The 22,322-nt window shown below is 40.8% G+C and overlaps 1 long non-coding RNA gene across 1 annotated transcript; it reads left to right on the forward strand.

Annotated features, from left to right (window-relative positions):
• The first annotated feature begins 211 nt into the window (after positions 1 to 211).
• Positions 212 to 12,490, forward strand: LOC131227982 (uncharacterized). Its single transcript, XR_009162659.1, has 4 exons — positions 212 to 441; positions 634 to 739; positions 3,097 to 3,272; positions 11,866 to 12,490. It is a non-coding gene; the product is annotated as an uncharacterized LOC131227982 (long non-coding RNA).
• Positions 12,491 to 22,322: the final 9,832 nt, after the last annotated feature.

Consider the following 22,322-nt stretch of genomic DNA (forward strand, 5'->3'; position numbering starts at 1 on the left):
AGAAAAATCCCAGTCAGAAGGCGAGTTTCAACGGATGAAAGGTTAGGATTATTCAACCAATCTTGTTTTTATGTTTTTGTTTTTTTTTTTTTTTTGGGATGTTGGCTCAGCGTCTGCGTATTAGGCGTCATACGTAGCCAGAGTATCAAACAACTCCTTTCACTGCTCTCTCTCACTGTCATTTCTTTAATTGGGTTTGCTGTTACCGTTTGATTGATTTTGTTTTTATATATTTGCAATGGAATTAAAAAAATAAATCCTTACTTTGTATTTTGATTGGATCCGATTTTGATTTTATTGGAATCCCGAAACGGATTTCTAATTGTGGGAAAAAAGAATAACGAACCGTGTCCTGCGCACAACCTGTTCGATGGAATGCTCATGAGTAGATCTTCACATCAAGCTTCAAAGAGGAGGGATATATGCAGAGATGTTGAAGAGGTGAGCTTCAAAACGCGCAAATTCGGCACACATTTGTGTGATCTGGGCCATGCATCAGGTGGGGCTCAACATGAGCGTGCTCTTTACTAAAAACCAAGATGGTTCAATCGCCGGGTGGGCCACAGTTTTACATTGATTACAGGCCGTTGGTGATTTTATTTCGAACTGTCCATTGTCTTTATCCACCTGTAGTGGTTGTTCGCAGTCTCGATTCACCCCTTCAATCCCACCTCAAACAAATCATCACAGCATTGCTCAATAGGACTTACAGGATCCGTGAGCTGAGGCTTTCAACAGTGTACTAGGTTTTTTTTTTTTTTTTTTTTTAAATTTTTTTTTTCCAGTTTTGACAAATGGACCCAGGGTTAGTTAATCCTGACCGTTGGTCTGTTGGGCTCATACTGTGGATTGGCCATTGCCAAAGATCTCTTTAGTTGGAATATCCTTGACACTAATCTTGGGACCTTTTTTTTTTCAGTTGAATGTGGAGTTTATGCTGTATTTATGGGGCATAAATCAAAAGGTTAGGATTGTCCCACTGAGGAGATTTTTGGGGCATGGCCTATCTGCAGTGTGACACAACGGACCAATTGTCCACGGTCCCTACTTTCTAGAAATGAAACCCAATTATACTTAGCAAAGACTCGTCTTGAGGATTCTGCACTTCTTCCACATCAGAACTGAGTCAGATGTCCAGAGGGGATCTTGGCACAATATGGTCTCGATATTGTTCTCAAATTCTTGTTAGCAGAGTAGATACAAATTAAACCATAGGCCATGTTGTAATATGTGCAGTGGGTCCCACAATTTGGATGATCTAGATCGGTGTCTATGGATGCCAAGTGTATTATGGACGAGGCATTGTGATTTGGTGAAAGAGAACTGAACACCTTCAGGCAAGGTACTGCGACTTGTGGTACCTTACAATCTTTCCTGCCAACATCTTGCGTTTGTAGGACACTAGAGCCATGAAAACAGCAGGCCCCACCATGAAGATCACCTGGCATAGGTGGGCAAACTGTTGTAATTAGTGGACAACTGATGGTCCGATCCAATGTACAAATGTGGCCCACCTAGTGAGCAAATCAGCTTGATTTTTGACTGATCTTCATGGTTGGGGCCATTGTTTCAATGGTACTGATTTCATAAACAAGTGGCATGCTAGTGAGAAAGATGGTCACTACTTGTGATGCTATTGCCCACAGGTGATCAGTCCTTGTGGTGAAGTCGGATATATTTAGACAACATGATTCAAGGTTTTGCTGGTGTAGCTGAAATTTTGTTTCCTATGATACCTAGATGCTTAGAATTGTTATTCTGTTTGTTCTGTGTAGTTTTAAGTGTTATGTCAACTATATATGTGGTGAACTGTATGGTGATCAGGACCATTAACCTGGTGGGCTGCCTTGTGGATGGGTATGTGCCCTCTGTGCAGGGCTATAGGCATGATAATCCCATACAAGGCTGTTTGGATGCACCCTCTGAAGGGGTGTTTGAGGTTAAATGCTGTTTTGATCCAAAAGGCAATTGATGTTGTGCATTTGTAAGCACTTTGCAAACCCCCATATCATCTCCCGCTTGACAAAATAGGTGCTAATATGTCAACTCAGGATTTGTCCGAGTCGATTGAAGTAGGCTTGAAACCCCCTTTCGAGAAGTGCATCCAAACACACCCTTTATTGGACAACTCTGACCATTTCCTTGTTGTGGGGTTTTCAGGTTGCATTTGGACCAATGCACTTCTTTCTTTCTTTTACTGTTACCTTTTTTTTTTATGGGACACAATGTTGGTGGTTAAAGAACAACATGTTCTCATAGGGTGAGCGTAGCTGAAATGAGGATGTCGAGGTGGATGAGTGGCAAGACGAGGAAGGATATAATTAGAAATGAATGCATTTAACTTAGGAGTAGTACCGATAGGTAATAAGATGAAGGAAAGTAGACTTAGATGGTTTGGTCATGTGCAACAGAGACCAACACTTGCGTTGGCTAGGAGTGAGTTGGTACAAGTTGAAGGGTCTAAACTCTAAAGAGCTAGGGGAAGGCTGACGTGGATGTAGGTTGTAAGAAAAAGATTTGATGACCTATGGTGTAACTGAAGGTTTATCCCTTGATAGAGTGGAATGGTGGAACGTGATTCATTTAGTTTATTCCAATCAGTTAGGATAAAGCTTAGATGATGAAGTTAATTGTTACCTTTTCAGGTCATTAATCAGATGGCTGCCACAGTCCCATTGCCCTGGTGGATGGGCTATGGCCCATTCATGTGGTGCCCTGCCCAATCAATGTAATCTCTAGAGACGAGTGCCACTCATACAATAGAGATGTTTTGGCACGACTTCATGGAAATAAATGATGCCTGCATGTGATAGCATCATTCCTCTTTATCAAAGTTACCATTTAATTCAAAAGAATATTGCCATACTGTATCCTGTTTGATACTTCGATTTCAACTTAAAATCCATGCACTATCCAAGTGATATCCTTGTCATATCTAGGTATTTTAGCATGCTATCCATTGGTTTACAAATCTAAGAATCAAAGCTAATTACAGCCATAAAGAGGCAAGTCGCATTTTTCATGCAGAGTGCAAATATAATTTCTGACCTTTCCATGCCTTTCATCTACTGTCTTATTCTATGTATCTTTCAACAGGGACCAGCTTTGCATCCTTGATTTCATGATCTTGTTGGTCGATTAAGAACAAAATGCCTCACCGAACAAGGCCTATGACTGCACTCTTGGTTTTCATGGGAGTTAATGTTGTCTTGGTGTCGACAATCACTCTGGTTTATGATTTTGTGTGCTTCCATCCTTACTGGGAAAGAAGGGTATGTTCATCACCTCTATTTCGTTGGTTAGTATGATTTTTGTTGTAATGCTTCTATTCAAGCTAGATTACACCTTACTTTTGTAAGGCACTTGTTTTTATTTCCTTCTTAGTCTCATGATCTGTTGTCTATGCTATTCCCTCTTCTCATACCAACTACATAACAACATGGTAGTAGAGCTTTTGAGGTATTCAAGACTTAGAGAACGATGTTCTTTTGTTTGACCCAACAGTGATGCAGCTAGGACCCATCTTTTGGTAACTGAAGCCTTTGATCCAGTGACTGATGTCATAATACGGATCGTGCTCTAATAGCTCTCCTAATAATTAGATGATCCTATCCATCCAATGAAAATGGACAGTTACAAACAGCTGTTCACATTTGACGGGACTGGACAGTTTAAAGTTAGTGGGGATTAGATGGTTATGATAATCTGATTGGGGAAATTTTGGGTGTTCCTACATCTGCCATGGGGCCCACAACTAGAGTTGGGCATCGAGTCGAGTCGGATCGAGTTAGGGCTGATCCGACTTGATCTTGTTTTGAAATAGGCCTGACTCGAACTCGATCCAACTTCGTACCAAGTCCAGCATGCCTAACCTGATTTGAGTTCGGTCTGGCCTGGACTGATTCGAATCGAGTCCGACCAGGGTAGAAGTACTGAGTCGAGTCGAGTTGGCACCGAGTCGGATCGAGAGATGAGGAAGGGAGGAAGTTGAGAGGAGAGAGAGAGGAGGAGGGTGGTGGCGCTGGTGGGTGGCTACGGCCTTGGAAGAGGAGGAAGATGAGGGAGGGAGAGAGAGTTTGGAATCAGGTCGGGGTCGGGTATAGTGGGTAAGGTTATAGATGTTAGAACTTAGTGTTTTTTTTTTAAAAAAATTTTATTACACACACACACACCCAAACCCGAGTCAAGTTGGGTTTCGGATCGAGTCGAGTCTGACCGAATCGAGTTACTGGGTAACTTGAACTCGACTCGGTTTGAGTTCGGATTGGGCGAAGCCTACTCGGTTCGGACCGACTCACCCATTCGGTTCGGGTTGAGTTAGGTCTGAACGAGTCGGACGAGTCAAGTCGTCCTGTGCCTAGCTCTACCCACAACACAGACAACTTGGATAACCAGAAGGTGGGCTTCTTTTTGCAGTTTGTTGGGTAGAACAAAAGTTCATCTAACATTGTATGTTTCCTCAATATGGTATATTGTGTATGCTTCTCTGTTTCATATCCTTACTCTAAATTTAGTAATGGAGAACAAATGAAAAGTTTGGTTTAATACAAGATATAATCTTTATATATAGTCAATAATTATTTTGTTGCATGCATGGTTTTATGGCTCGGAGACTTGGACAAACTAGTTTGGTCTTGAGTAAAAAAGTGTTTGACAAACCTTTTTCTCCAAATAAAAGGAAATACATACAAAACAGAAAAAAATTTAAAAATAAAAAAGTGATACTTGGACTGATTTTAAGATAAAATCTAGTTAACATGTGACCTAGAAATGCAATAAATATCAATTCATTTTGTTGAAATACTGAATAGTTATCTAATTTTTAACAAAATAATATTTTGTAATAACTTATGTTATTAAATTAATGCATTTGTGGGAGGCTCCTAAATCATCTCTAGAGAATTCAGTAACCTAGATGTTCGATTTGGAGGTGAAAAATGGGGAGGTCCGTCAAATTGCATGGTATTGACTCGTCCGAGTTGCCCTAACTCTCAAGCAACTCAAAGATGTTAGTGTTTTGTGACCCAAAACTCCAATACGATGATCTTATCCTTAGATCATGATGACCATGGGTCCTGTGTGGGCATGTTATTAATGGCATAACTAATATGTAGGTGTGTCTTAATCAAACATATTCATGGGTTATAAGGAGAGGGTTTCTTCTATTGTCCTTAGGAATTTGAGTTTGGGCACAACGACCATTGGTCAAGGGAGAGTTGTGTTCCATAGATCTCAGTGTCCTATTATTCCATCACCACCCAGTAGGTTTCATGACGAACCTTTGATTATTTTTATATGGTCATCTTGTGTGAAGGAACCGATGACGAATCACGATGGGAGTCTTTACCATCGGGCTTGATGATGAGTCGGTCCCTCCACCCTACCCCATATAGGAGTGTTAGTATTTATTGATATGAGATTTTGCTATTAGACACGTTGGATACTTATATTGGAGGATCACTTAAAAGTCTCTGGGTCGGGAGACCCGTCATCCCTGATGTTATCAACTTGTCTATGTACTAGCTTTGACTAATCCTTAGACCTAAGGACATACGAGAAGTTCTAGTTCTTGATGTAATGTGCTTTGGCCTGCTTCGATGAGTCAATTGTAGTGGCCCATATGTGGTTGCTAGGTTTATGCATTAAGATATGGTTAAGGTTCATATGATCCAAAAAGGGATCCACTAGTAACATTCTTATGGCTGAGATTTGGTAGATCGGACCATCTATCAAGTGATTAAAAAAAGAAGAAGATGTCCATCAAGTATTTTTGTTGGTACAGGCACTCAAAAAGGTCTTAAATGGTTTGATAAATGTTTTTAATCATTGATCTTTTATTTTAATCGTCAAAAGGTTTTAATTATGCTTGATGGTAATTCCAACGGTTGAGATCTTGTCCTCCACTAAACTTGCATGGGTATTGGATCGAGGGTGGATGGCCATGATAAGTGGAGTGATTTGTTCACTTTGGGTACATGGTTAGGTAGGATCACAGACTTTAGATGTAGTAGGGCATGCCAAAGTTTGTATGGTAATAGAGCACCATACTAGTGTCTCTCAACCCTCTCCCTACAACCTTAATTCCTTATAAATAGATCTAATGAGGGATTGGAAAAAGAGCCTTGAACGTTTGGGGGAAGGGAGAGAGAATTGAGGTCCCTCCTTTACATCCGTACGTTCTTATGTGCGGGGTCCACCTTTGGACGGCTTTCATGCTCTGCCCCTACATTGCTATAGGGAATGATGTGTTGGCTTTTATTTTCTCCTCATTTGGGATAGATTTGGGAGAGAGCCTTCTCGATTGAAGAAACAACATCGACAGTCTACGTGGTTTTGAATGGTAGTAATGTTCAAGTAAATCACAGCTCTTATATTTTTTATTCGTAGAAACTTGAGAATATGTAGATGGGGATTTGTAGAATTAGGTTATTTAAAATATGAAAATTTTAAATTATGCTTCGTGTGTCAGAAACTCTAGATTTGTCCAAGTCACCCCGAGTCTACGCATGGTGTATACTTGACCCAGTCCTGACCAAGTACGAGTTGACTAAGAAGAGTCTTCAAACCAGGGTCTCGTGAACACAGTTTTAAGAGTGGGTCAACCATTTTGAAAAACATTTCTCGAGGTAGATAAAATACTCCTGTTGGTAGGAGTTTTGCATCTAATAAGAAACTCGTGTGGTACGTAAACTTATTTGCTAGGTTGAGAGTTGTGTATAGGAGTAGGCTTGCATGGCTTGATAATGCATGGTTGGAATAGTTTGCACGTGGTTAAAATTGAGGATTACATATGCATGGAGTGCAACCAATTAAGAGAAATAACTGATGCTTGGGGGCTGATTTTAAGGAATACCATGAGAGGTTGGGCTTTAATAAATTATCATTTTCATTCAAAGAAAGGGTGAAAAGTTTTAGGAGTCATGTGGAGGAGGAATAATTAGAGGTGTAACCTATTGAAAAGGTAATGAAAAACGTATCTTGTGTGCCTATTGCTGTATTGCACATAGGAGGTCTCAAACTGGAAATTACTAATAACTTTCATCTTCTTGGTTGTGAAAAGCAAACTGTTAAACGAGAGCAAATGAAACTAGGCAACATAATGCTACAGGGGAAAGAGAGATGGAGATGGAGCAGTTGATAGAAGGGATTTGAAACTGTTGAACGGTAGTTCGGAGAAGCACACCCATGTTCTAGAAGATCTATAAAGAATGATAGTTGCAGTTGATTTGAAGCAAGATTAACTGTAGGCATCAATATCTCACAGTGGTGAGAAGGCGTCAATGCTTGGACACGTGATCAAAGGACCAAACCCGAATATCACATCAATGGTCCAACACAACAATGCAAATGAAATGGCACAAGCTAGAGTTATCTGGCTGGAGTTTCCCTCTTTTTTCTTTTTTTTTTAATTTCCTTTTAATTTGGAAGTCCTAATAAAATGGAACTATTGTTGGCAAAGAAAACCAGATGTTGCATCCTCATAGATTACAAATTTAAAGTTATCATGGTGGATGAAGGCTCTGTGGTGCATGTAAGTATTAGGATTTACACTTAGCAATGCAATGTTTCAGTTTTATGACAGCTCTATGCGCGACAGCTTGGTGGGTGTTATGCTGTCTTGGGAAGCTACGCATGCTAGGTCCCATACTAAGGGATGTCACAAAGTTGTGGATGCAGTCACATAGAAATGTGTCTAGCACACCTTCAATGGATCTGGAGCAAGAGAGAGAATCCTCACAAAGATAATCAACATGCTTTGGTAGAAGGAAAGGATTAATAGGATCTTTGATAAGAAGTACCTTTGGTGGAATCAATCAAATGAAGAATCTTGCTTTGCTAGACCATAGTTTTGGGGGTTTTCCATTAGGACAGTTTGAAAGGAAGAACTCTAAGATTAAGTGGGAGCTGCCTCGATCTAGGTCCTTTGGGGGCTCTTTGGAAAAACTTGGCCCCTTTGGGATCAAGAGCATCTTGAGAAATGAATGTTTGGAGGTGATGATGGCTTTTTCTGGGCCTTAGGTGAGGTGGGGTCAGATCTTGCAATGATTCATATGCTAAGAGAAGGGATTTGCATTTTCTCCTCCTATTATGGGAAGCTTCTCATTGAAGGAGATTCTTCTCATATTTTAGTGGGTCAAGAACGATAAGTTGGGGAATTGAAAAAAGGTTCAATTTTTAGTAGCTAGATTGGGAGCCGTTTGTTATATTGTTATGAGGGGTGTCAATGAGTTGGTCAATAGGCCTATTGAAGAGGGAGTGAGAAGAGGGTCACTTGCTTTTGGTCCCTTCATCATCATCGTCTTTGTCCTCCTCCTCCTCATCATCATCATCTTAGCCTTACCCCAATTAATTGGGGTCTGCTTCATGAATGTTTTTCTGCTACACCACTCTATTAAGGGTTGTAACCTTACTAATACCATAAGTCATTAAATCTTGTCTTACTACAACCACGTGGAAGAATCCCTTGAAAAACAATTTACCGAGGAAGAAATAATGTCTGCAATTGAAGAGTTGGGTGGAGAAAAGGTGCCCGGTCCGGATGGGTTCCCAATACTCTTTTATCATAAGTTTTGGGATTTGGTTAAAGGCAAGGTAATTGGTTTTATTAACAAATTTTATGAAACAGTCTCCTTGCTCCCGAAGTTTGGTGCCACGTTCATTGCATTAATCCCAAAAAAGCAAGGTGCGGAAAGCTTGTAGGACTACAGACCGATAAGTTTATTGGGAGAGCCATACAAAATTCTATCAAAAGTTCTAGCCACAAGATTTAAAGCGACCTTAGGTGGAGTCGTCTCTAAATCTCAGGGTCTTTTGTAGTGGGAAGACAAATTGCGGATAATATCTTTGCGGCTCACGAAAATATAGATATATGTAACAGAAGCGGAAGGAAAGGTGTGGTTTATAAGCTGGACGTAGGGAAAGCGTACGATCATGTTGATTGGGGCTTTTTAGATTATATACTAGGTTGGTTGGGGTGTGGAAGGAGATGGAGAGCGTGGATGCGGATGTGTGTCGCATCTCCAAAGTTCTCAATTCTAGTAAATGGCTTCTTCTCTTCATCTAGGGGGTTGCAGCAAGGGGACAAAATCAGTTAAAGATTCGAAAATAAACTATCACAGTGGAGAAGCAGGTATTTGTCTCTAGGGGGAAGGATAACTATGATTAAGGTGACTATGTCCAACCTTTCGATTTACTTTATGTCCCTTCTTAAATGCCCAAAGTCAGTATCGGATAAATTTGAAAAAAATTGGAGGCATTTCTTCTGGAAAGGTATGGAAGAAAAGAAAAATTTCCATAGCATGAAATAGGAAGACGCATGCAAGTCAGTGAGCTAAGGGGGTGTGGGGTTGATAAGTTTGGAGGTGGTTAATCAAGCCTTGCTAAATGGGTATGGAGATTTGGGGTGGAGGGGAGTCTATGGAGGGAGGTAGTTCGGAGGATGTAGGGTTAGGTTCCGGGGGTCAGTGGATGGACGTGGTCTTCTTCTCTCTATAGATCTTCTTACCTATGAAAAGTGGTTAACTCGATAAAAAACAAGGTATGGAAAGGGTGGGTATCTCATTGGGAAATGGGCAAAAGAGTAGGTTTTGGGATGATATATGGGTGGGGGAGTAGAAATTAAGGGTTATATTTCCTAGGTTAGCAAGTCTAGCAAGAGAAGAGCAGATGGTAGCTGTTAGTTGTTATTCCTTACAAAGAGGGTTGGGCCCCGTAGTGTAGAGGAAATTTAAATGATGACGAATTTGGGGAATTGGTGAATTTGTTGGACCTTTTATCCAAGGTAAAGCCGGTATCTTCAGAGCAAGACTCAATGGTGTGGTTAAAAGAAAGTTAGGAAAATTCTCGGTTAGGTCACTCTTCAGAATGCTTAGTGGAGGTCAGTTGGTTTATGGGCTTTCTCCGATTGCTCCAGTTTTGTATTACGGGGCTTCAACGAAGGTGGCTATGTTAGCTTGGTTAGTGGGAGGTAACAAGGTGCTCATAGTGGATAACCTTCGTAAAAGAAAAAAATGGTTCTTCTAAATTTTTGTATCTTGTGCCTTAAAGATGAGGAATCAATGGATCATTTATTTTTCCATTGTGAGTTTGCTCGTTATGTGTGGACAAATTTTTTTCATCTCTTTCAAATAATTTGGGTGTGTCCAAAATCAATTGGAAATTTCTTCATGATGTGGCATGGGGGAGGGTCAAGCAGAGTAGGTTCGAAAGCTTGTCGATCATGTCTTCTGGCGGGTATTTGGCCTATATGGTTGTAACGGAATAATTGTTGCTCTAGGAATTGTGAAGAGGGTCGAGTAGAGGAAGTTTTTGGTAAAGCAGAGGTGCTAGTGATTGAATGGCTTAAAGCATAGGCAGATATCCATTTGCCCGATTCGTGGGCTGCTTTGTAGTTGCTTCCTGTGTTTTTCGTTTATTTTTTGTATATTCGTAATTATGGCTGCAGCCAGTTTTATTTATTGGAATAAATCGTTTAAAAAAAAAAAAAAAAACCACATCCTTTTTGGTCGTCCACTTGCCCTTTTGTAGCATTCAACTTGAAACAACCAACTCCCAGTTGGTGTAGTTCATTGTCTCCAATGCACATGGCCAAACTGTCTAAGTCTACTTTCCACTGTCAAATTACCTACTGGGGCTACACCCAAGTTTCTTTGAATGCATCCATTTATAATTCTATACTTCCTCATCCTAGACTCGTCCATTTCAACGTCCTCAATTTAGCTATACTCTAAACGACTAGTGCTTTACTGCCCAACATTTCCATAAAGCATGGCTGGTCTTATAACCATCCTATAAAATGTCTCCTTTAATTTGATTGGTATGTGGCGATCACATAAGACTCTAGAGGCCTCTACTTCATCTGGCTAGCTATAATTCTATGAGCAATATCCTTGTCAATCTCTCCACTGTCTTGAATTATTGACCTAAGATATTGGAAATGGTCTTTTTGGGGTACTTGTTGGCCATCAATCTAAAACTAATTCCTCATTTCCGCTTCTATTGTTAAAGACGAGTATAATGGCATATCCACCAAAGAAAAAGTCTAACTTTAACGACGAGTTGGGGCAAACTGAGCTTATCAATGCGATGAATAAACAATTTGGCTATGCCACATGAAATTGCGGAGTACAAAGCCAACCTGATACAAAGTTGGATTTGGATGCACCATCGAATCGTATTGCAATTATTAGGTTCATGAAGTGGGAGGTTCTTATGCTCCAAACAGCAATTTCATTTCTTTCAATTTGGACTCGAAATGAATGCAACTGAAATTTGAGTGCTGTTTCAATATGAATTTGTCTTCACTTAACTGAATCCATGGCCTGCACTGACAAGGCAGCTTGCTGGCTTGGCTCTCTCCTGGATCAAAGCAGACCAGCTCGCCCCATTGGTTGGTCGAACTGGGCAGCCCCTGCCACATAATGTCCACTGGATGAGTGGCCTGCTTCTCTTCACACAACCCTATTGATATGATAGGCCTCGCCACCTTTGCTCTATCTCTCGTGTTTTGGAGCAGGATCTGCCAAAGAATAACCAGCCGTGGTGGTGGTATGGAAAGTAAGGATAAATTCACTTGTACATCCAAATGCACCCTAAGAGACTGTGCATCTGTCCACTTAGAATGATTGAATCTGGAGGCTTTTTTGGCGAACTTACCTGCCTATTGAAGACTGCCTCTGAAATCAAAACATTGTATTGCAAAAGCATATCCGAGCAAGCAAACCATTGCCTATGGCTGCATTTGGTTGCATCAAATATCGTGAATGCAACCAAATGCAGCCTAAGTTAAATTAATTAATTTGTTTGTATGTGCTTAAATATTCTGCATTAGCCATTACATCGATTTGCTTATATTCGGTGTCTTAGAGACAACGTCGTCGCCAGGAACGTGAAGCTGCCATGGCAAAGGGTCCCCAGTCAAGTTAAAGGGGTGGTGTTCAGACAGATATTCTTTCATACAGCTCGAGGAGGAAGAAAAGAAAAGGCTTTTTATTGTTGTTATGGTGTTTGTTTTCACTCCATGTGGGTGTGATTGTTTGTTGAAGAAGAATGATATGATGATATGATCTTCAACCTGAGAAATGCACCTCCTACTTTGGTTTTCAGTTTCTACAGGTGAGGCTATGGTTCCATGATCCAAACCATTCTTTCGTTGGCCCCATTTGTTGATGGACCATGGCCCTCATCAGGATGATCGTCGTTACCTTTCAATTATTTGGCCAACAAATAGATTTTTTTTTTTTTGTTTTGTTTGCTTTTGAAGGATGATCAGCAACTAGATAGTCAAGGTGACAAATACTACAGTGATCTGCGTTCAAGTGGAAGAGGACCAAGATTGGCATCTAGCATCTTTCAATCCAAGAGTTCATCTTCATGATCAATCCAATGTGGGGTCCAGCCGATCAATGATCCGGATCATTGAACCATGCAGTGTAAATATAGACATTTTTTCCCCTTTTAATGGATTATATATTGGATGGAAATCATATCAGGAAGAACTGCTCCAGAGGTGCTGAATCATGGACACTTGAAGTAAATCCAAACCATTTCTCGTGTGTCTAGTTGTAGGTGACTGGTCACAGGGTTAGTGTCTATTTCAAGGCATCCCCTGTCCACAGTGGGGCCCATTAAAGGAATGGTTTGGATCACCCAAATCATGGACCCCCCATTTCCAAAATCTGGTCCACAACACCATTTACATCCTGATGCATTAAGGTTTATGACTCTCTTTAGGTCAGCCACCAAAATTGATCTCTAATCATTAGCATGATATGTTAACGGGTTAATTGGATGGTCAGGATGTTTTAAAATCAGAGACATTCATCAGGTTAGGCCCTCCATGAAAGCCTAAACCAAAAGTAAGGGAGATAAGATCATCAGGTAGGTCTTTTAAATGTACGTTGACATGTACCTTTGTTGGGACGGGCTTGGGTCTGCTATCAAGGGCCCATATGGGCTATGCATGGTTCCGGGCCTTCAGGCTGGGCTTTGTGCGTTGCTCTATTCGAAATTTGGAGTTTGCTCGGCTTGGGTCCATCCTATTGATAGACCAATTTCAGGCATTGATGAGTCTGTTAATAGGCCACGCTGGATTCTGTGGGTTCTGGGTCAGACTTGGGCTAAAAATGATTTCGCTGGCTTATTAATTGGCCTGACTTGGGCTGTGGATAAGAGCCCATCAGCTCGGCCTGTTTACGGCTTCAAGGGCATGCTGATCAATATCAAGCCTGATTGGCTCACCTAATAAACAGCCCGGATCTTGAACTAGCTGGGCTTTGGTTTGGGTCCGCTTGGGGTTAGACCATGCATAATCATCAAGGGCTCAGAAATGGATCGTTTATGAGCATGTACTCATGAATTGCACACCTAACATATGTGTAACTCTAATAAAAGGTCAAAATGGTAGACCTCAAGTTACATGGGGTTATTAGATTAGGCGTTAGCTGGGTAATACCATTGGACCATGGGGCCCACCTTGATGTCAGTGTTGTATATCCATGCCGTTCTTCAGTTCTTCCATTACATTTTAGAGCATGGTTCCAAAATTTAAGTAGATCAAAATCTCAAGTGGACCACTGTATAGGAAACAGTGGTCATTTAACACCCACTGTTGAAGAGTTCCTAGGGCCCACCATAATGTTTATTTCCCATCCAATTTTTCGATAAGGTCTGGAAGACTTGGATGAAGAGAAAACACAAATATCAGCTTGTCCCCCAGGAAAATTTTAATGGTGGGAATTCAATCCCATTGTGTGGTCCATGGAAAAAATGATGGACGGGATGGATATATAATGCATACATCAAGGTCAGCCCCACAGTCAAGACAATACCCACTAACGTGTTACCCAAGTAACACTTAATCCTCTCCCAATTTTCACGGGTCCATCAATGGACTGGGCTTGCCTGACCGGCGGCTCGGGCTTAAACTTCAAGCCTGTTTCTAACGGGCTGGGTTTGGACTAGATGTCTAGAATCTCGTCAACCTGTCCCGTTTCTCTCTTCCATGGCTTCTCCAATCCCATTTCTCGACCTAAATCTCCTTCTCCTTCCCATTTTGCCCCAAAATCGAACCAAAATCCCAACCACATGAAGAAGAACTCAAAACCATAACCCTAACCCTAATCCTACAAATATGAACGCCGTTTCTTTCTTCAGTTTTTTGTTTTTTTTTTCGTTTCTCCTTGTGTGGTACCATCATGATGTATATCTTTCATCAAACCCGTTCTTCAGGTGTGGCTTAGAAGAATCAATGGGGGAAAAAAAAAAACAAAAATCAGCCTCAAACAACACTCAGGTGGGCCACGCTGCCCAAACGTAGAGGTTTTATGGGCAATTTTACATTGTTTTCGTTGGTATGACTCGTGTGATAATTTTATCAAGATGATCGTTTGTCTGTACGGATAAGATAAGGGTTCTCACATAATGGACGGAGTTGATTTCACATATTTTACAAGAAAACATGCATGATGTTGACAAGAATAGCCTTGAAATCTCACCATATACTATCATATAACTGTTGTATCCAAACATTATTACGAAAACAAACCCTCGAAAGAAGAAATTGACTGAAGATAGATAATTTTATTGACTACATACTTATAAGTACCTTTAAATAACCATTTCTCAACTTCTAAGATGAGAGAGGAAGCTTCTTCTTGAGTGCTAGTCCAACATAGATCAGCAACGTACCCGTAGATATCATCCTTTTAGCAGTGATATCTGAGATGGATGATAGGAATGCCACAGCCAGTAGTAGCAGCAATCCCATCACCAAAATGCCGTTCACAGCAATATTTGAAAGAAATCCCACTTGAAATAAACCCATTCTTGGGGGGTTTTCGTTCTCAGCTGCTTCACCTGGATGTTCCCCAACGTTTAGGTGAACCTCTGGAGACACTTCCATTTTAGTGTTGTCGATGTCAGCTTCAACAGGTTCCTCTACTTGGACTTGAACATCTGGAACCATTTCAATTTCAATGTTTTCCATCTCAGAATCTGCCATCGTAGATACAGGGCTCTGCTCTGCTGTTGGTACTGTTTTGGAAAGGAGCCAAGGAGGTGACTGGAAGTTGCATGCTAACGACTTCCTTTTATTCCAATTTCATTTTGCATATGCCGCGACAATCAAAGCTGCCATCATATGCATGCAGCTAAATCCGGGCCCCACCGTGATCTAAGTACTATATCCATACTGTTCATTTGGTGGGTCTCCTCTTGGTTATGGGATATCCCAAAATTCAGCCGTATCCAGAATTCAAGTGGGTCACACCATCATAAATCATGACTAAAAGATATAAAATCACTTGGTCGGTCACATCTGAGTTTTGGATGTACGAATCCTATAAAATGGGCCTCATTGATCAACAGCTTAAATTTGCCTAAAGGATTGGATAATGTGATCTGTTGCATCAGCAAGCCCCACTAAATTATGATACTCCTAGAATCCGTATAATGGGCCGTATGCTAGACATCTAATCTTTAAATCTCGATAGACGCGTGAACCCTCCGCGCGAGAACCTTTGGCGGGAACCCTCTGAGGCGCGAACCCTTACATGCGAGAACCGTGAACCCTTCGCGCGAGATCCTTTGGCGGGAGCACTTTGAGGGGCGGGAGCACATAGAGGCGCGAACCCTTAGATGCGAGAACCGTGAACCCTTTGCGCAAGAACCTTTGGCGGCAACCCTTAAAGGCGCGAACCCTTAGGTGAACCCTTCGTGCGAGAACCTTTGGCGGGAACACTTAGAGGCGCGAACCCTTAGATGTGAGAACCGTGAACCCTTCGCATGAGAACCTTTTGCGGGAACACTTAAGAGGCGCAAACCCTTAGGTGGGAACACTTAGAGGCGCGAACCCTTAGATGTGAGAACCGTGAACCCTGCGCGAACACTTAAGAGGCGCGAACCCTTAAATGCGAGAACCCGTAGTGGGATTGAAGGCGGACTGTTGAAACATTCATGGGTCCACCAAAATTTTGAATTGTAATTATTAGGTTCATGAAGTGGGAGATTCTAAGCTGTGATTTGGTTTGCTTCGTTAGGTGGGCCCCACAATAGGGAAGGTGTAAATTAATCATGCCCAGGACCTCTAAATTCACCTGGTGTGTCCTACATGAGTCATGGAATGTCTTGGATTTTGGGAATCCATCCATCCTTGTATTGCACGTCAGATGTAAGGATTGGATGGTATATACACATCATGGTAGGCTCCATGCACATTTGGGCTACTTTAAGTGTTGTCGGCTGGATTCTTGGACCCGATCCAAATACAGGGTGTTGCACCTGATGGACGGCATGGATCCCATCCACATTAAGTTGTTCCATCTATATCAACGAATGTCATACCCCCATATGTCGGCACAGATTGCATGGATCAGTGACTATGGGGCCCACCATGATGTATTTGTTTTATACAACTCATTTTAGAGCATGAGCTCAAAACTGAAGCAGATGCTCTCAGGTGGACCACACCATAGGAAACAGTAGTGACTGAGGCCTCACAATTAAAAGCTTCCTTGGGCCCACTGTAATGTTTACTTGCCATCCAACCTGTTGATATGGTCACACGGACCGATGAAATAAAAACACAAATATCAGTTTGATCTAAAACTTTATAGCCACGTGAAGTTTTTAACGGTGAGCATTCAATCACCACTGTTTCCTGTGGTGTGGTCCACTCGATATTTGGATCTGTTTCATTTTTAGAAACTTGTCATAAAATGAGCTGAAAAAATGAATGAACGGTGACATATATCACAGTGGGCCCTACACTGACAGATCCTCCGAGCTCGGTGGTCTGCCGGATCTACGGAATTGGCGTCCATCATCTGGCTACTAAAATTCGCAAGCGTCTTATGACTCTTATACAAAACCTGTTACATGCAAAGCGTGCGACAATAAAATTCTTTGGTTATACCATGTTGACAGGTTTGATCCTTGATGCTAGCCAGGGTATTAAAATCAGATCTACAACTCAGGTGGGTCACACCACAGAAAACAATGGGGATAGATGCTAGCAATAGGTTTGTGCTTTTGATATACACATGATGGTCCCACACGCGGGCACGGCTAGTGGTCGGTTCTCTGTAAGTCCCATCATGATGTATTTGTTTTATCCACACCGTACATTTATTTTTATGGATCGTTTTAGTGCTTGATCCCAAAAAATGAGGCATATCGAAATCTCAAGTGGAACACACAGTAGAAAATAGTAGTGATTGAATGTCCACCGTTAAAAACTTCCTGGGGATCACTGTAATGTTTATTTGACATCCAACCTATTGATTAGGTCATACAGACCTGGATGAAGGGAAAAAAAAAAAAAACAAATATCCTCTTGATCCGTAACTTTTGTGGACTCCAATTTTATTTTTATTTTTTTTAATGATGTGCATTTTATCAACATTGTTTCATGTGATGTAGTCCACTTGGGATTTGGACATACCTTAATTTCAGGCTCATACCATAATATGATCTGAAAAATAGATGGAAGGCATGGATGAAACACATACATTATGGTGTGCCCACGGAGCACCGACCACTAGGCATTGGCTAGTGGCATGGTCACTAGCAAAACAGCGTCCGTATCTTTCATCAAACCCGTTCATCAGGTGTGGATTAGAAGAATAAAAGAAAATTCCAAAAATTGGCCTCACCCGAAACTTAGGTGGGCCACGCCACCCAAATTTATCGGTTTTAGGCGCAATTTTACATTGTTTCTATTACTGCGGGTCATACGATATTTTTATCAAGATCCTCTCTATGTATGGCTAACATATGTATCCTCACATGATGGATGGAGTTTATTTCAAAATACAACATGGTGATGGAGCTTGGGTGTTTTTACACTAACCTACAATCTCTGGTGCCACAGATGGAGCTTGGGTGCTTTTACACTGACGCATTCTCGCGGTGTCTAAAAGACGCAATCTCTCTGGGTCCCCACATATGGAGTTTGGGTGTTTTTACACTGACGTATTTTCGCGAAGTCTGCACAATACATAAATCCACTTTGCCCGTCAGGTGAGAACTATTAGTTGGACCGTTCATCCAGAAGATAAGCTTGATTAAAGACTTACATGGGCCACTTACCATGGCACCTATGATGAAAGCTACTTACCGTCGTGGTCCCACACACAAACCTTTGGTTGGCATCCCATAGCCATTCTTCCTTGTAGTGTGACCCACCGGAGTTGTGGATCTTGCTGATATTTGACCTCAGAGCCCAGAATTAAAGATAGAAGCTGATAGATAGGGTAGATTTTACGTATTAAAAATGGTGGGCTTAATAGAGTGCAGGTGTTTTTGTAAGACTCTTATTAGGTGGGCCACATGTGATCATCAGTTTAGATTTGACAGTTGGATTATTAAGATTGAGTGATTTAGTGGGCCCACTATAATTATGATCATTGTAAATAGGTTTGGTGCGGGATGCTTGAACCGTAGTCCCTGTACACGATTATTAAGCCATATATGAAAACCTAAGGTGTGGAGACCCTAAATGGAGAAGTATGATGGCTAAGCTTTTAGCCATCTTTCTTATAAATACATGTTTTGGTCTCTTCACCAACATAAGCAAGAAAACTTCACATTGACAAGTTCTCCCAAGGGTGTGCGAAAGATTGATATTTATGTTGGCTACCTTAAGATTTTTGTGTTGAATCTCAGTTATTAATGCACAGACGATCCGTCAATTCTGCAATATGGGTATAACAATTTTACCTGCTGTGATGAAATTGATGTTACAGAAGAATTTGGTCCTCCTTTTTCCTCATTGCTGTTAATCGAAAAAAAATCATTTCATTACTTTTTCTTATGTATTCTTTAAAAATTTCCTAGGTACTTCTCAGGCCCGCCTTCAATGAAATCCATCCAATGCTTCATCACTCCCACTTTTTAACGATCCCAAGGTTATTTCTCAGGTGGGCCACCCACTGGGGGAAATTGTGCGTTTTTCGCTCTTTTGCGGGCCATTCCCTGATCAATTCTCAATACCGAGATCATGACTTAACTCATCATCTTCCTTTCTAGGGTCATCAGTGGTGGACCATGATGATAGAACTTGCATCTTTCTCCACCGTGACAGTAACATCTAGCAAAGTACTTGAACATTGCATTCATGTCTATCTGCAAAAGCATCATCATGGACATATGTGTCTATTGACCCTCTTTAACAGCATTCATTGGACCAGTGTACATGGCTCTCATGTGCCAACATATAAATGGCTTGAATCACAAAACATCGCCAATGTATAGATGGTTTGGATCCTTGAGCATGGGCTCCACTTGTCGAGCCAACATGCAGACGGTTTGGATCGGTAAGCATGGCTCCAAGGGCCATGTGGTAGAGCAAAAATGGTAACAGATAGGCCATTCCCGAATCAACGGCTACCGATAAATCTCCTGAGATACAGAAGAATCTCAACGCAATGGTCTAATCTTTAAGAAGAAATCAAGTATCAGAATTTACATTCCCATCAGTCATTTCTCCCACTTTCAAATAGAATTACCGCTATCCATGGGCCAGGTTTGAGTTGGGCCGATGTCTAAACCAAGCCTCACCCACAAGTACAACTCAGCCCGAGTCTGGCCCAACCCTAGAATGAGCCCAAACAAACAGGCTCGAGCCCAGCTTACAATGATCTTGAACAACCAGGTTCCAAGCCAAGCCACCCTCTTTTGTATGACCAATCATACATAATATTGACAAAAATGATCTTGAAACCGTTAGCCAGTTAGGCCATTTGGGAATTATTCAATACTTATGCCACGTTTGGATGCACATGCAAACTGAATTGCAAATGATCAGTTTAAATAAAAAGAAATGCCATAAACTAAGGTAATAGTAGGCCTCCTTCAATTTAGAGTTATTTCAAAAACTAAAAAGCTTTTATTACAACGGGAATATCCTTCCAATGCAGATGGAACCCAACCCATTTGTTATCTTCATTAAGATTTGCAAGTAAATACAGATATGCAATTCAAAAGTTTCTAAGAATGTTTAGACACCATGTCTGTAAAGTGGCACATGTGAGTGAAATCTAATCCATCATCCCATGGGCCCCAAATCAACTCAAAACCTATATGCAAAGACTTGATGAAAACCCAACCTGAAAGGATCTGGGTCCAGTGTTCAAGAGCTAGACCCAGACCAAGCAAGACCAGAACCCAGTGAATGTGGGTAAGGTAGTATAGGAACCAACTCAAACCCAACCTGTTGACAAGCCTAGTGGGCCCACATGGAATACTTGTATAATAGCTTATTCAACAAGAACCTGCAGAGTTATGTAGAGTGGGTCACGGATAGTTTCATGGCCAAGATGGATCAGAAAAGGCCCGGTCGACAATAGAAGTGATTCAGACTGTCAGACCTTAGATCGGGCGTATCTCGCAATCCGGAATGAGTTATCTGACGTAAAATATATGATTTTGGGATAGAACGAGCTACTTTAGTCAACCAACCCCGCTCTGCCGGGTTGCGCAGCCCAGAATTGCAAAAAACCCTTGGATCGACGTTCGTTTTCCTGCTTTAATTTTGTTTTTACTATAAATAGTAAGTTTTAGTTTGATTATAACTCTTCATCTGTCGGGCTTTAGGAGTTGCGTCCAACGTGAAAAGAGCTTAGAATAATTAGGGGAACGGTTTGGTGAAGCCAAATAGGACACTTACTATTTTTGGCCGAAAACCTTGCGCACTAGTAGACATCACGACCGTCTATAAATAGTAAGTTTACTATTTATAGTAAGTCGCGGATTCTAGGAGTTTTAGTTGTAGTTTGATTCTAATTTCTTTCCCATTGCTTGGTACCCCTATTTAAAGAGTTGTGAACTCATTTTTAGTAATTAATTAATTAATTTTGAATTTCTTAGAATATATTTCTATTTTCTACTTTCTTTCCTCGTGGATTCGAGAAGTCTCTGTGAGGAGTCCAGAGAAGCTCCGTGGATTCGGAGTAGTTATCCTCATCACTTTCATCCCTGCGTCATAGAGGAACCTACAGCTAGTCAACATCATTATCTAGGCCTTATCCCCAACTAACTAGTCTGCTACTACTTGAAAATGGTCATTTTGGGTACCTCTTAGACAAAAATCATAACTTTTTATTTTATTGTATTATTATTATTTTTCACTCACACCCACACACACCACATTAGAATTTCACCACAATGAGTACTTGAACACATGACCTCATCTTGAAACTAATTAATTTCTCACACATGTTCCATCTTGACACATGTGAGAGGAAGTAAAAAGAGTTTATTCCAATTAAGGATGTGAATTAGCTGGGCCTAAGGTAACCTTTGGACTGGCATTTCAGCTGATATGGTCCGTGCACAGGTGATAATGGGCTAAGCGGCCCACCCGACTTTCGCCAGTGCTTGTGCTTAGCGTGCATGGCCTCAGTAATCCCATCATGTTTCTTCTTCATATTATTAAAATAAATTGTTGTATTATTATTACTAATGTATTAAACATTCATGCCTTGCATTATTAATACTCTTGTACTATTACCTATGAGGCAATTCATTGTATCCAGTAGAAGCTCACTATATGTGGAAGCCTGCCCAATGGGAGGGGATGCGGGCCTTACCCATGCCTATCAATGGAAGAAGCTTGCTGAGTGCAGATGCGGGTTGTCAATATCCAACTCAAGCAAGTGGACGGTTTCTATTTATACCCACTTAATACATCATCAACATCATTCATATCATCCACATTAATTACATTAGTTTCATTGTATTTCTAATTTTTATGCTTGACTGTTATGCTTTACTCGTATGTATTATTTTAATGGTATCATGCACGAACCATGATGAGTTTACTCACTGGGCCTGATTAGCTAACAATGTATTGTTGAAAAAATTGTACAGATGGAATTGAAGTAGATACAACACCTTAAAAGTAAGAATATGAAGCCAAATAAGTGTACGATCTACAGGAATAGTGACCATATTTAACTGAAGACGAACTTACTTCGCTGTATAGGTAGAATAATTAAATGAGACATATATTTCCTATTACTATTCTCATTTCTGTTTCAAAATTATTCTTAACAATGATTTAATAAAAGTCCTAAATTGGTGAACAAAAATATTTTAGCTTGTATTGTTAATTATTATGCATGTGTGGTGGTGAATGTCTGTAAATGGATTAGTGGTTGGTATGAGTGTATTGATAGATGTTAATAAGAACATAGAATTCAGATTATATTATACATCTATTAAAATGATGTGACTCATTGATTTCTGTACACTAAGCATATGAATCATGGATCTTAATTCAGGTCTGAGGGTGCACACTCAGTATCTGAATTTCCAGGCATGAC

Source organism: Magnolia sinica, chromosome 15 (assembly GCF_029962835.1).
Source record: "Magnolia sinica isolate HGM2019 chromosome 15, MsV1, whole genome shotgun sequence".
In the NCBI taxonomy this organism is placed as follows: domain Eukaryota; kingdom Viridiplantae; phylum Streptophyta; class Magnoliopsida; order Magnoliales; family Magnoliaceae; genus Magnolia; species Magnolia sinica.